The following is a 10742-nucleotide window of genomic DNA, read 5'->3' as shown; positions in this document are numbered from 1 at the left end:
GGTGCCAGGGGCTCCCCTCAGGTACGGGACGGCCGCGGGCACGAGCCCGGCCGTTGGCGCCGCGCGCTGCCACAGCGGTGCCGCCGCGCGCCGCCACAGCGCTGAGGGGACTCGCGGCGGGCGGGGCGGCCCTAGCGGCAGCCGTCGCCTCCCCAGCTCTGTTCCCGTCCCCGTCCCCGTCCCGGGGCTTCTCGTTCTGGCTGAGGAACGTGCCCGGCTCCCCCTGCCTGTCTCCTCCTCCTCCTCCCTCAGGAGCGGCCGGGAAGCGCGGCTGTGGGCGTGCAGGGCGGCAGCGGCGCTGCCCACATCGCCTCAGCGGGTGCCGCAGGGCCGCTGCGGAGCGCTCAGGTAAGGGCCCGGGGGCCGGCGGCCGGCAGGGCGGGCGGCCCGGGTTGCGGTCCGGGCCGAGCCGGGCCATGCGGTCCCGGAGTGATGACGCGCTTCCTGCCCTCCCCGCCGGGGGTCTGCGCCTCGAGTCCGCAGCGGCGGCAGCTGCGGGCGGCGGCAGAGCGGGAGCGGGAGGAGCGGGGGGAGGAAGGACGGGAAGGAAGGAGGAGAGCAGCGGGCTCGGGTGCTCGGCAGCGCTGCTACGACGCCGTTCCCGGTAGGATCTCGCGGGGACCCCCGTCCTGCCCCGCCGGTGCACGCTGCAGGGGCGCCTGCTTCGTGCCGAGCCGCCGGGAGGGGAAGGCTCCGAGCCCGCTGCGGGCGGGGGGCGGCTGCCGCCGGCCGGTCCCGCGGGTGCGAGCCGCGCTGCGAGCACGGAGCCCCGCGGAGCGCTGCCCGCCCGGCGAGATGCCGCGTCCCGGCAGCGCTGCGCTGCCGCAGCCCCGTGCCCTGGGTCCGGAGCGGAGCCGGGGCGTGGGGGAACCGCGGCTCCCTCGGGGCTGCGGCCGGGTGGTAGGAGGAGGTGGGGGGGGGGAGAAAGCTTTCTCCTCGCAGCACGTTGGAAGTGACGACCTCCCAAGGACGGTCGTGCCGTGCATGCAGCTGTGTGTGTGCCTCCCCTGCCCACAGACTCGCGGGACGGCTCCGCTTAGAAGCGGCTCGCAGCCCGCTCCCGTGGGGCCGCCCCCGAGGCAAGGCGAGGGGATCCGTGAGCCCCGCTGCTCCCTGGCTGTCCCTTGCCCCGGGCTGCCCGGCCCGGTGCTGCTGGACTGTCTCCTGGTGCAGCGTCTTTTCCGCACCACAGGTTGGCCTCCCCCGACGTGCCTGGGCGCCCTCTTTTCTTCCGTGCCACCCTGCCCCGTGGCTGCGGGGTGCAGGACGTGCTCATGCCTTGGGGTGAAACCCGCCATGGTCTGGGCACAGCGCCTGTCCTGGAGCTGGGGCTTCTGCTGTCTTCGTGCTCATCTTCTGAGGGGTTCTGCTGTGCTGACCAGCAGCTTTGATTTATTTGGGTTCTGCATTGGGTTTTGCGTTAAAACACTGCTGCAGTGTCTAGCTGGAAAGACCATGGGAATGTTCATTGATTCAAAAGCTCTGTCAGGTTAAATAACTGCCCGCTTTTCTCCAGCTCTTTTATAAGCTTATTTTACAGAGCTGTGTTTTAGAGCCAAGTTTGGGCCATGTTAAATTTCAAGCCAGAAGGCCAACTCTGGGTTTGAAAGCGTGGTACTTCAAAGCATCAGATCTGCATGGTTGAGAGAGCCCATTAGCTATGGAAAATGCCCATATGATTAGAAAGCAAACAAACAACAGATCTACCAGATAGCTCTTGCTTATGTTCCACAACATTTATTTTTATGTGTGTGTCCACATGTTCTAAGTATAGGCGAAAGTTTCCAGTGTTAGTTAAGAATACCTTACAAATTGTAATATGTGAAAAACTTTCACATTTATTTAAGGTAATGGTCAGATGGTACACCTGTTAGCTAGGTTGATGATGATTGAAGTTGTATGAACTGCTACTTTTGCTTTATCTTTCAAAATATGAAATATTTGAGGCAGTTCCTTGAAATTGAAGGCTACCACAGAGCTAGGAAAAAGCCTCTTGCTTCTGGCAAGTGTGTTTCATATGAGTTTAACAACAGCTCATTTAGCTAACTGGTGCTGCAGAGCTAGAGGGTTAAGCTGAATTTTCTTCCACCTTTCCCGTTTTTGGCAAAATTGTTGAGCCTAAATAGGAGAAGAGCTCTTGTTTCTGGTTGTGAGTCTAAGTCTCCAGGTTAGCCGTGACAAACTTGGTCAATATTTAAGTTCTGAATCTTCGTGTAAAACTTGATAACGAATATAACAATTTCTAGTGGGATATCCATTTGTTTTATCATCCAAATTATAGCATTTTGCCCTGAATGCTTCTGAATAATTGTCCTGTGTGTTCTTAGAGTAACATCTGTTGCATGATATCATGTAATGGAATGTGGTACAGCTTAATTTAAGTTGATTTGAAACGTTGCCATTGCACTGTAGTAGTGCCTCAGAGGGCGAGAGGTTTTTTTGAGGGGTGTGTATGTGATGGATTGGATAGGAGTAGAAGATGCTGAGAAACATGAATTTGCATTTGAACTGCAAAGGATTAAGTACTTTAACTCTGAGCTTGGTTTTCTGTGCAGTTTTTCTTAGACTTCTTTCATGATCTGCCAACTAATCTAATCACCAAATTCTACTTATATTAGGAAATGCATCTGTAGTTTAAAAATATGACTGCAGCACTGTTTTACACTAATCAGTTTATTCAATTCTTTTTTATTTTTGGAGAGGGAGGTGTGGGCTTGACAGAAGTATCTGGCCTTGGCATCGCTTGAACTGCATAATCTTCATGATGACTTGGTTTTTGCTGTGAAAAAATTACTTTATCTGATATTGGTCTGGAAAGACTTGACCCAGCATAGCAAGGATGTTCTGAAGCATTCATAGTTGGACTATGTCACTTTATATGCTTACCTATAGAATATATATCTATCAAATCTGTGCAAATGTGAGGTCTGGGCAGCTTCCAAAAACGCCAGCACTTAATTAGTCATTACAGCTAGACATGAGTAGACATCCACCTCCATTCCTTATTGTGGCATTTTAGGGTCCGATAGCTGCTGCAATAGCAATACTGTGTGTGATGAGATGTGGGCAATGCTGCTTGCTGAACCATCATTCCAATACATAATGTTAGCATTAAAATACCAAAAACAATGTTTGAAGTAATCCTCATCTCCTCTCTAAACTTTGGGGTTTTCAACAAACTGCCAAATATGTAGACATCCTGACTTTTTTTTAAATAAACTAAATTTCTTGCTAAGTTCTCATCCAGATGCTGCTTTTGCACTGGATCATAATTAAGAAGGGGAGAGATGTGTGAGAGCACTGAATCCAGCTTTCCAAAATTCATTTTTTTCCCCACTCATGAATCCTTTAAAGATTTGGCAAGTCTGTTTATACATGTTTCTGCAGACAATAGAATGCTGATGCAAATTGAGAAGAGCAAACAAAATGGTTGGGTGTTGTTGCAAAGCAGGGGGGGAGGCTGTCTCAGTGTGTAATATTTTGCATATTAGGTTTCATTTGTTTGCTTTTGCATTGCAGTATGTCAGTCGGAACACATGTTGCTTGTGTGTAGTTGGAAGTTGTTTCAGGTAGTCTCATCTGTTTGTACCCAAAGAGGAATGCCAGGTTTTCCTTAGTGAGAGTTTTCCTTTTGACCACAGGTGGTAATAAGAACAATAAGTAAATTGAACTGAAGAACTTGTGGTGGCAGGGATGATGCAAATAAAACAGCAGAGCTTTTTTTTTTTTCTTTTTTTCTGTTAGGCAGAATAGTTGAGGCCTTTAAGACTCTGGATGAGACTGTTAGGAGTATGGACATCACATCGCTTTTTAAGCCCTTTTATTTTTATTTTTGTCATGAAACAGTCTGCTTGTTTTCAAAAAAAAAATAAAAATCCAAGTCCGTTTGTGTTGCAAGTAGCCTGAGCTACTTAGACCTGTAAATGCAAGGCTGAACCACACGATGCTGAAATTCTGGGCCTGCTCAGTTGTTAGAAAACTGTGGCCTTCTATCTCTGGATGCAATAGGCAGATGCCTTTCGAGTGAGGCTTGGTGATGAGCCTGTGGTTAGTTTTGATGTTAATCTTGTAACTGTGAAAGCTGATTTCTGTACCTGCTAATGCTGCTGAAAACCCATTTCATGGTAGTGGCAGAGGGTCATTTCCCTGGGTGTGTTATGTGCACACATGATTATACTGGAATTGAGTTTGAATTAGCCTGCATACTTAAAGCAATTGTGATAACATTTTGATGTTTTCCACTTCCAGCTGCAAGTTGGTATTCCATCCCCTGAGATCCACCCCCTCAATTCTCAAAGCTCCAGTGCTTTTTTGCCAAAGCATATTCATAAAGCCAGAGAACACACTGACTGACTTCACAACATGAGGGTGGCCATACAATAATAAGTCTTGTCTTAATATATCTTTACAGTACTACGCTGTTGGCTTCTGACTTGTAGTCCCTTTACTTGGCAGCAACCAGCTGAATTTCTGCCAAGGTGGGTCAGACAGGCACCCGAAACTGCCTCACTTGCATTCTCCGTAGGTAGCTCATCTTTCTGTGTTTGGGCAGCAGGAAGAAAGTGGCAACTGAAGTGAATTGTAAATGAACCTTGTGTCTTTCTATCTGGCAGCTTTCTTAACATTGAGATTTTATTTCCATAGAAAAGTGACATTTAACACAGGAAGAGGCCAGGAGGGTTTCACTCTTCTAAATCACAGCAAATAACAATTAGGGTGATAAAGAATTAGTGGTACTATACGGGACACGCAGTTTTTCAAGCTGAATAACAATTTACATTTCTATCAGCTGAGGTAGAAGTGTTTGTTACTGTAGTGTGTCAGTGTTGAGTGGGGTGATAACTTAAACGATAGGATTGTCTTCAGTTTAGGAAGGCCTTCAGAGCTGCATAGGGATTTTCTTAGCACATGTATGCTTGTATATTTGTGTCTAATGATCTCTTATTTTTCTTGGGAGCTGATATCTGTAATATTGTTCATTTGCCTTTGTTGCAGCTACCTGGAATCTAGCTTTTAATGTCGTCAATTTACAGAGGTGGTGTGTACTAATGGGAAAGCTGTTTTATTTTTTGGAATGTGATACTTAAAGTTCAAATGTAGACGAAATACATAAGCATAAAACAATCTTGAAAACTTACTGGTTGTAAAAGTCAGGCTTGAATGTGTATTAGTGGAAACATTAATTAGCCTTAAAGGCATTGATGGGAAGTATCTCTTATCTTTGACTGTCCAATTTCAATATGCCAAGTACTGTGTAACAGGAAACAGCAAGGTGGTACTTGCTGGAGAGACAGAGGAGAAAGAAAGCAGCCAAGGCAGGGAATGAATTTCTGGCAGAATTGGTAATTCAGCTGTGTTGAAGAAAAGACCTATAGTAATCTATTTGGAAGGATGGTGGTAGGAATGTGATGGTGGTGTAGAACTAAAACACAGTGCTTTAGACGTGATAAAAACGTTGAAATAACAGGACAGAATTGAAATTAATTGATGGTCCTATAAATGGATATATGAATAAATGAGGTCAGGAATCAGAACTTGAATGCTACATTTCCCCGTAGCTTGCAAGTTCTGTGTTTCCTTGTAATCTTCCTATTTTTGGCCACAAATTTTCTTGTCTTAATTTTTGTTCCTGGTTTAAGGAAACATTTCCCGTTGTCAAGAGGTATCTGAGTTACCTGGGGAAAGGATCGAGTGGTCGCCACTGCTGCACAGCAGGACTGCAGGGTCAAGCAGAAATAAACAGTGGCAGGCCTCCTGAGCCAGAATATCACTGAAGGAACTATTACAGGGAGGGAGAGAGAAATGCCCAGCTTCACTTTAAAACAGCAAAGGCTGTGGGAAATGAGATAATTTTGTTGTGATGTTTATAGCACTCCTGGGAAATGTTATGTGCATTAGCTTAAGATGTACAGTCCCCAGAGGAGAACCCAAGGTCTTATATGCACCCACCCTGGAAAATGTTAATATTTTGAATTAAAAATAATAATAATAAAAATCATTGGCTGGTTTTGCAGTGGTAGGTAAGGCCCAGGTCAGTGTGGTTGTAGGTGAATTGCCTAATTGCATGTTCAGCTGCAGCATGATGCTAACCAGACTTAAAAGCAGCTGAGGAAACCAAGAGAAACATAACTGAATGAATAGAACAAAAACCCGTGAAGGAAGCGTGATTAACTGGATTTTGTGTAGTGAGGCAGGACAGGCCAGACTGTGCCTTAGGGAAAGCACAAGCCCAGGCACCAAGAGGAGAGAAAGGGGATTGCAATGAGTTAGATGGGCCTTGTCTAAGGCCACTGTATGTAGAAGATGTAGTGAAGTATGGGATCAGTTCAAATGGCTTCATAGGTGCTATATGGGTGAGCGACATTTTGTCCCTTGAGAGACGAGAAAACAAAGGCCAGGGGCTAAACAGAACGAACCCTTCCCAGGAGCAGAAAATAGTTTCCTAGTAATGCTACCTGTATCCATTGCACTGACTGTGGTAGTTGGAGAACGTGGTTGCTTGAGTTTTTCCTCCTTTTCTATACTGCCCTGTTGTGTTGTCCAAGACAGCCACCTCGTTCCAGAAGAAGCAGATACTCAGCTCATATGGGGAGATGCATAGCTGTTCCTGAAAGAAAACGGTCCAGGCTTGAGAGATCCCATGGTAGTGATCACAACAAACCATCCCACATTAACACCAAGTCTTTAAGTACCAAAGTACCGTGGAAAACAATACTATGAAGCTTGATGATCTCGAGGAAAAGAATTATGTTTAGTAGCTGACCATGTAGTTGCACAGTATGGTTTACAAGTCCAGCTGTGCAAATCAGATAAAACCTGGGAAGTTTTCATGGTGCAGGGTTTTGAGTGTGCCTAATAGTGTTATGATGTGTTTTTTTGTGTGTGTGGGGGGAACATGGTAACCATGCATTTGGAATTGTATTATCTGTCTTCATGCTTTCCTTTGTAGGTAATTCATGGCAAATCCTGTGGTGTCTGGCCAATGCTGTGTTAAGAATGCTGCTGGCCACCCTGGGTGACAAATACTCAGCAGCTGTACCACTTGGGGACAGACATCGTGGAATCAGGCAGGCCTAATACTGGCCATGCTAGCCAACCATTTCTGCAATAGTTGCTCTGTTCATTAGTGTTAGGGAATCTGGTGCTTAATATAATTATCAACATTTTATGAAGTTGCTTTGGGAAGTTCTGTAAGAGTCATCTTAACACAAAGTTCGGCAGCTGCTCGGTGTGTGTGTGTGCATGCACGCCTGTATTAAATCACTTTAAGCAGTCCGCTACCTAAGCATGCTAACTACCCTGATTTAACCAGATACCAGAGTTTCCTTTGGTTGAGGCTTTTTTTTTTTTTTTCCCTCCATATAGAGGAGGTTGTTACAAAGAGTACTGTTAGCTCAGCTCCAAACCAGAGATTATTACTTGGTTTTATGAACAGTCTGGAACAAGGGGTGCTGTTTGTTAGTAACTTGTGCCTGTTTTAATAAAAAAATTATCTACATTTATTTGTTCATGGAGGTTCAAGTCATGTTCTCTTAGTCCGATGAATACTTTGTCTTTAGCTCTTTGTTGTTTGGTCTTGATAAAGCATTGCTTTATACAGTTTACCATGCTTCGTTGTCTGACAAGCCTTGACCGTATGAGGTATTTTTAATTCTGTAATTGCTGGTGGGATGGTGATGGCATGCTATAGCCCATCGGTGTGGGTTTCTGGGTTTTCATGGTCTTGCAGTGGGGTAAGATCACTTGCTTGTTCTTAACTTCCAAAACTTCATTTTAGTCTGCAGCTTTGGGTGCTACCTCTTGCTTTGTGTGCACTACGCATGAACAACAAAACCCTATTTGTTTTTTTGCCTCACTTTGTGAGATCTAGTTCTAGTGTGATATGTTACCCATTTCCTTACATGGCAACTGACAAGCCACCGATGAAGCTGTGAGTAGTGTTGTAGTCATTGTTAAACTGAAGTACTTGTGTTCAAATACTGATGATCAAAGCAGAGTGGGAAGGGGGATTTCAAGTCTGTTTGCTCAGGTGTTGAACTGAGGTGTTCAGGATCCTGTATTCTTGCATAGTTGCGTATTAGAAAAACTGCTAGCTATGCATTGATCCAGCTGGTTGATGCACATGGATTTTTAACGAAAAAAACAAATCTGCCATGGTATCTTTGCATGCAACATACAGCAACGCTTTTCAAGCGAGATGAGATGAACAAAATCACAGCTACAGAGGGCCCTAAACCACTTGGTTAGAATTCCTTGTCTTCACTTGCCTTGCATTCTTGTACTTAAAATGGGGTGTTAGGTAATGTGACCCCTGTGTGTTGTGTTAGCAAACAAATTCTAATGATCACACCTTTGTGAAGTGTGGCCTCAGGTCACGTCACGCAAACTTTTAGAAATAAACATTCCTAAATAATTGAAGTATTTTTTTCTTTTGTCTAGGACTTCTAAGAAGGGACAGTAATTCTTAACTCAGTTTTTTTATTGGCCAACACAATGTAGTTTTCATCCTGCCTTAGGCTACAGAGCTTCCCTTAAAGATAAGTTTCAAGTACCTGCTAAACATCTGCTATCAGGCGGCAATACTGTCTTTGTACCCACCCAATAAGTATATCTCTTCACGTACAGCTCAGCTTTTTGTAGCTGTCATGGGAGTTGTAAGGAATTAAACACAACTTCAGTCCCTGAAGAGGATGCAGAAGCAAGGTGGGATTGCTGATAACAGTCCCTTCGGTAAAAAGGGAAGATTAAGGAGGGAGTTGCTTTTCCAGTTGTTTACAAGGAACCTCATAAAACCAAAGGAAAAATGTAGAATGAGGACAGAAAATACATGGATAAAAGAAAAAAGAGAGGCAGGTGTTTCTTTTAACTGTAGTTACAGCTTTGTAAAGACAGAAGATATGCAGTATAGTGCAATTGGTATTGACTAATCTTTTATTTTCTTGACTCTATGCTTAAAATTTCTTGCTCAAGTTGTATCTTTCGTTATTTAAAATAAAATTGCATTACTACCTGTGAAGTAGTCTTTGCACTAGTATGATCAGATAGGGAAAGCAATCATCTTAACTTCTAGAAAGTCTTGTTTCTCTGTAGTGAGTATGTGTTACCTACGTGTATTTCTTAAAGGCTTTTTTTTTTTCTTTTAGAGTTAAATTATTTTTAAGAGGAGAGTCCCCAATTTACCTTATTTTATTTGTGACGTTTTCCTATACATTTATTCTGTGGGATCCCTCCCTCATTTGGAATGGGTAAGAATAGCAGGAAGCAGCTGTGGGTGCTACTTCACATGACAGGTGAGTCAAGATGCTGGAGACATGTTATGCAAGTGATGTTTACCTTCCTTCAGGTAAAACCACCTTCCTTGGTGTTCCTTAGAGGACAATTGTTTTTTTTTTCTGCCTGGTCAATTTAGAGATACTTGAAACATTTGTACTTGTTGGGAAGTTGCCGTTGGAAATTCTAGCAATTCATATTTGAGATGTCTCCAACTGGCTTAGAATTAGAAAAGCTTTCTTCTGACAATACTTACAGAATATTCCAATGCACAATAGGAAAATGCTTGTTACTCTGTACTACACAATTAGGTAGTATGTAACTATGTACTTACTGAGTACTACAATAATAAAGACCTAGTAGTTGTACAACCAAGCTTGTCTAAGAAGCATGACTCTTGGAAGCAGCTGGTTGGATCTAGACTTGGACAGTGCTGGTTGACAGAGCACTGTGAGTGTGTCAGTGACCACTAGGTAAGGAAACAATGGGCACGTGTGATAGTGGAGCTGGAACAAGTAGGGCAGAGGTTAGCCTTTACTTCTCGTTCTTGGTTCTTGTTCTTTGGGGGTTAAGGAATACTTGCATGAAAGCAACTCTTTCTTCAAAATGAGGCCAGACTGAAGTATTTGTACAAAAAAACTTCAGGTGATATGGTTTGGGCAAGAATGTCAACAAGTGAACCTGTGTTAAAGTTCAACATACTTTGATTAGGTAATGCAAGTCTTGGGAACAAGGAAGTGAGATGTGAATGGTGTTGCAGTATCCTGGTGCTAGTTCTTTACTCTAGAAATTCAAGGGGTTATAACAAAGAATCTGTTTGTATTCATCAAAAAAAGCTGTAGTGTCATGTGGAAGATGCAAGTCCTGACTAATAGTTATTCGAGTTAATTCAGAGCAGAATTTCAAAAGCTAAAAATGTGCATTTCCAGCAACCCTTGGTTTCCATTGCAGCTTTGATTTTTATTCAAGAAATGAAGTGGGGATCAAGGACACACAATCAATAAGCATTGGCCTCTGTTAAGTGTGTGGTGTCCGGGGACATATAACCAGCTTTCTGGAGCCATCCACAGTTAGATGTCTGGAGACTAAGGCCTTTGTTTCTCCTTGTTTAGTTGCATCTACTTTGGAAGGCTTTCTTTGGCACACAGAAGGGAAAAGGTTCTCACCTCTTCAGCAAAATCCTTTATGTAAAGAGGATACCCTTAGGAAGGTTTTGATTATAACAGAAGTTCTGACAAAGATGATTTCTATATTATGTAAACTTGAAATTATCTGTCCGATGCATGCATGAGCAGATAGTGGCTGTTGTTTCCACTCAAGGGGGGTGGAGTTTAAAGACAGTGTGCTTAACCATCTAATTGTTTAATAATAAAAATTGGCAGAGCCTTGATCTTAAGGTTCTCTCATCTGAATGTTATACTGCAAATGAATGATATAGTGGTGTGTCTTCCTAGTGGGATGAGTAAAGAACT

At 44.1% G+C, this 10742-nt stretch overlaps 1 protein-coding gene across 5 annotated transcripts in view; it reads left to right on the top strand.

The window, feature by feature from the left end:
• Positions 1-191: 191 nt before the first annotated feature.
• Positions 192-10742, top strand: part of TLN2 (talin 2) — a 227399-nt gene continuing 216848 nt past the window's right edge. For 2 of the 5 annotated variants that reach the window (XR_014588799.1, XM_083850955.1), the window contains exon 1: positions 446-604. The gene's annotated coding sequence lies outside the window, so the exon portion shown is untranslated. Of the gene's footprint in view, positions 349-445; positions 605-10742 lie in introns of those variants that run through there. The other 3 variants (XM_083850954.1, XM_083850952.1, XM_083850951.1) reach the window with 3 other exon arrangements.

The sequence above is a fragment of the Anser anser genome (genome assembly GCF_964211835.1).
Source record: "Anser anser genome assembly, chromosome: 10".
Taxonomy (NCBI): domain Eukaryota; kingdom Metazoa; phylum Chordata; class Aves; order Anseriformes; family Anatidae; genus Anser; species Anser anser.
Note: the sequence above shows the minus strand (reverse complement) of the source record. Positions and strands in the feature narration are given on the sequence as shown.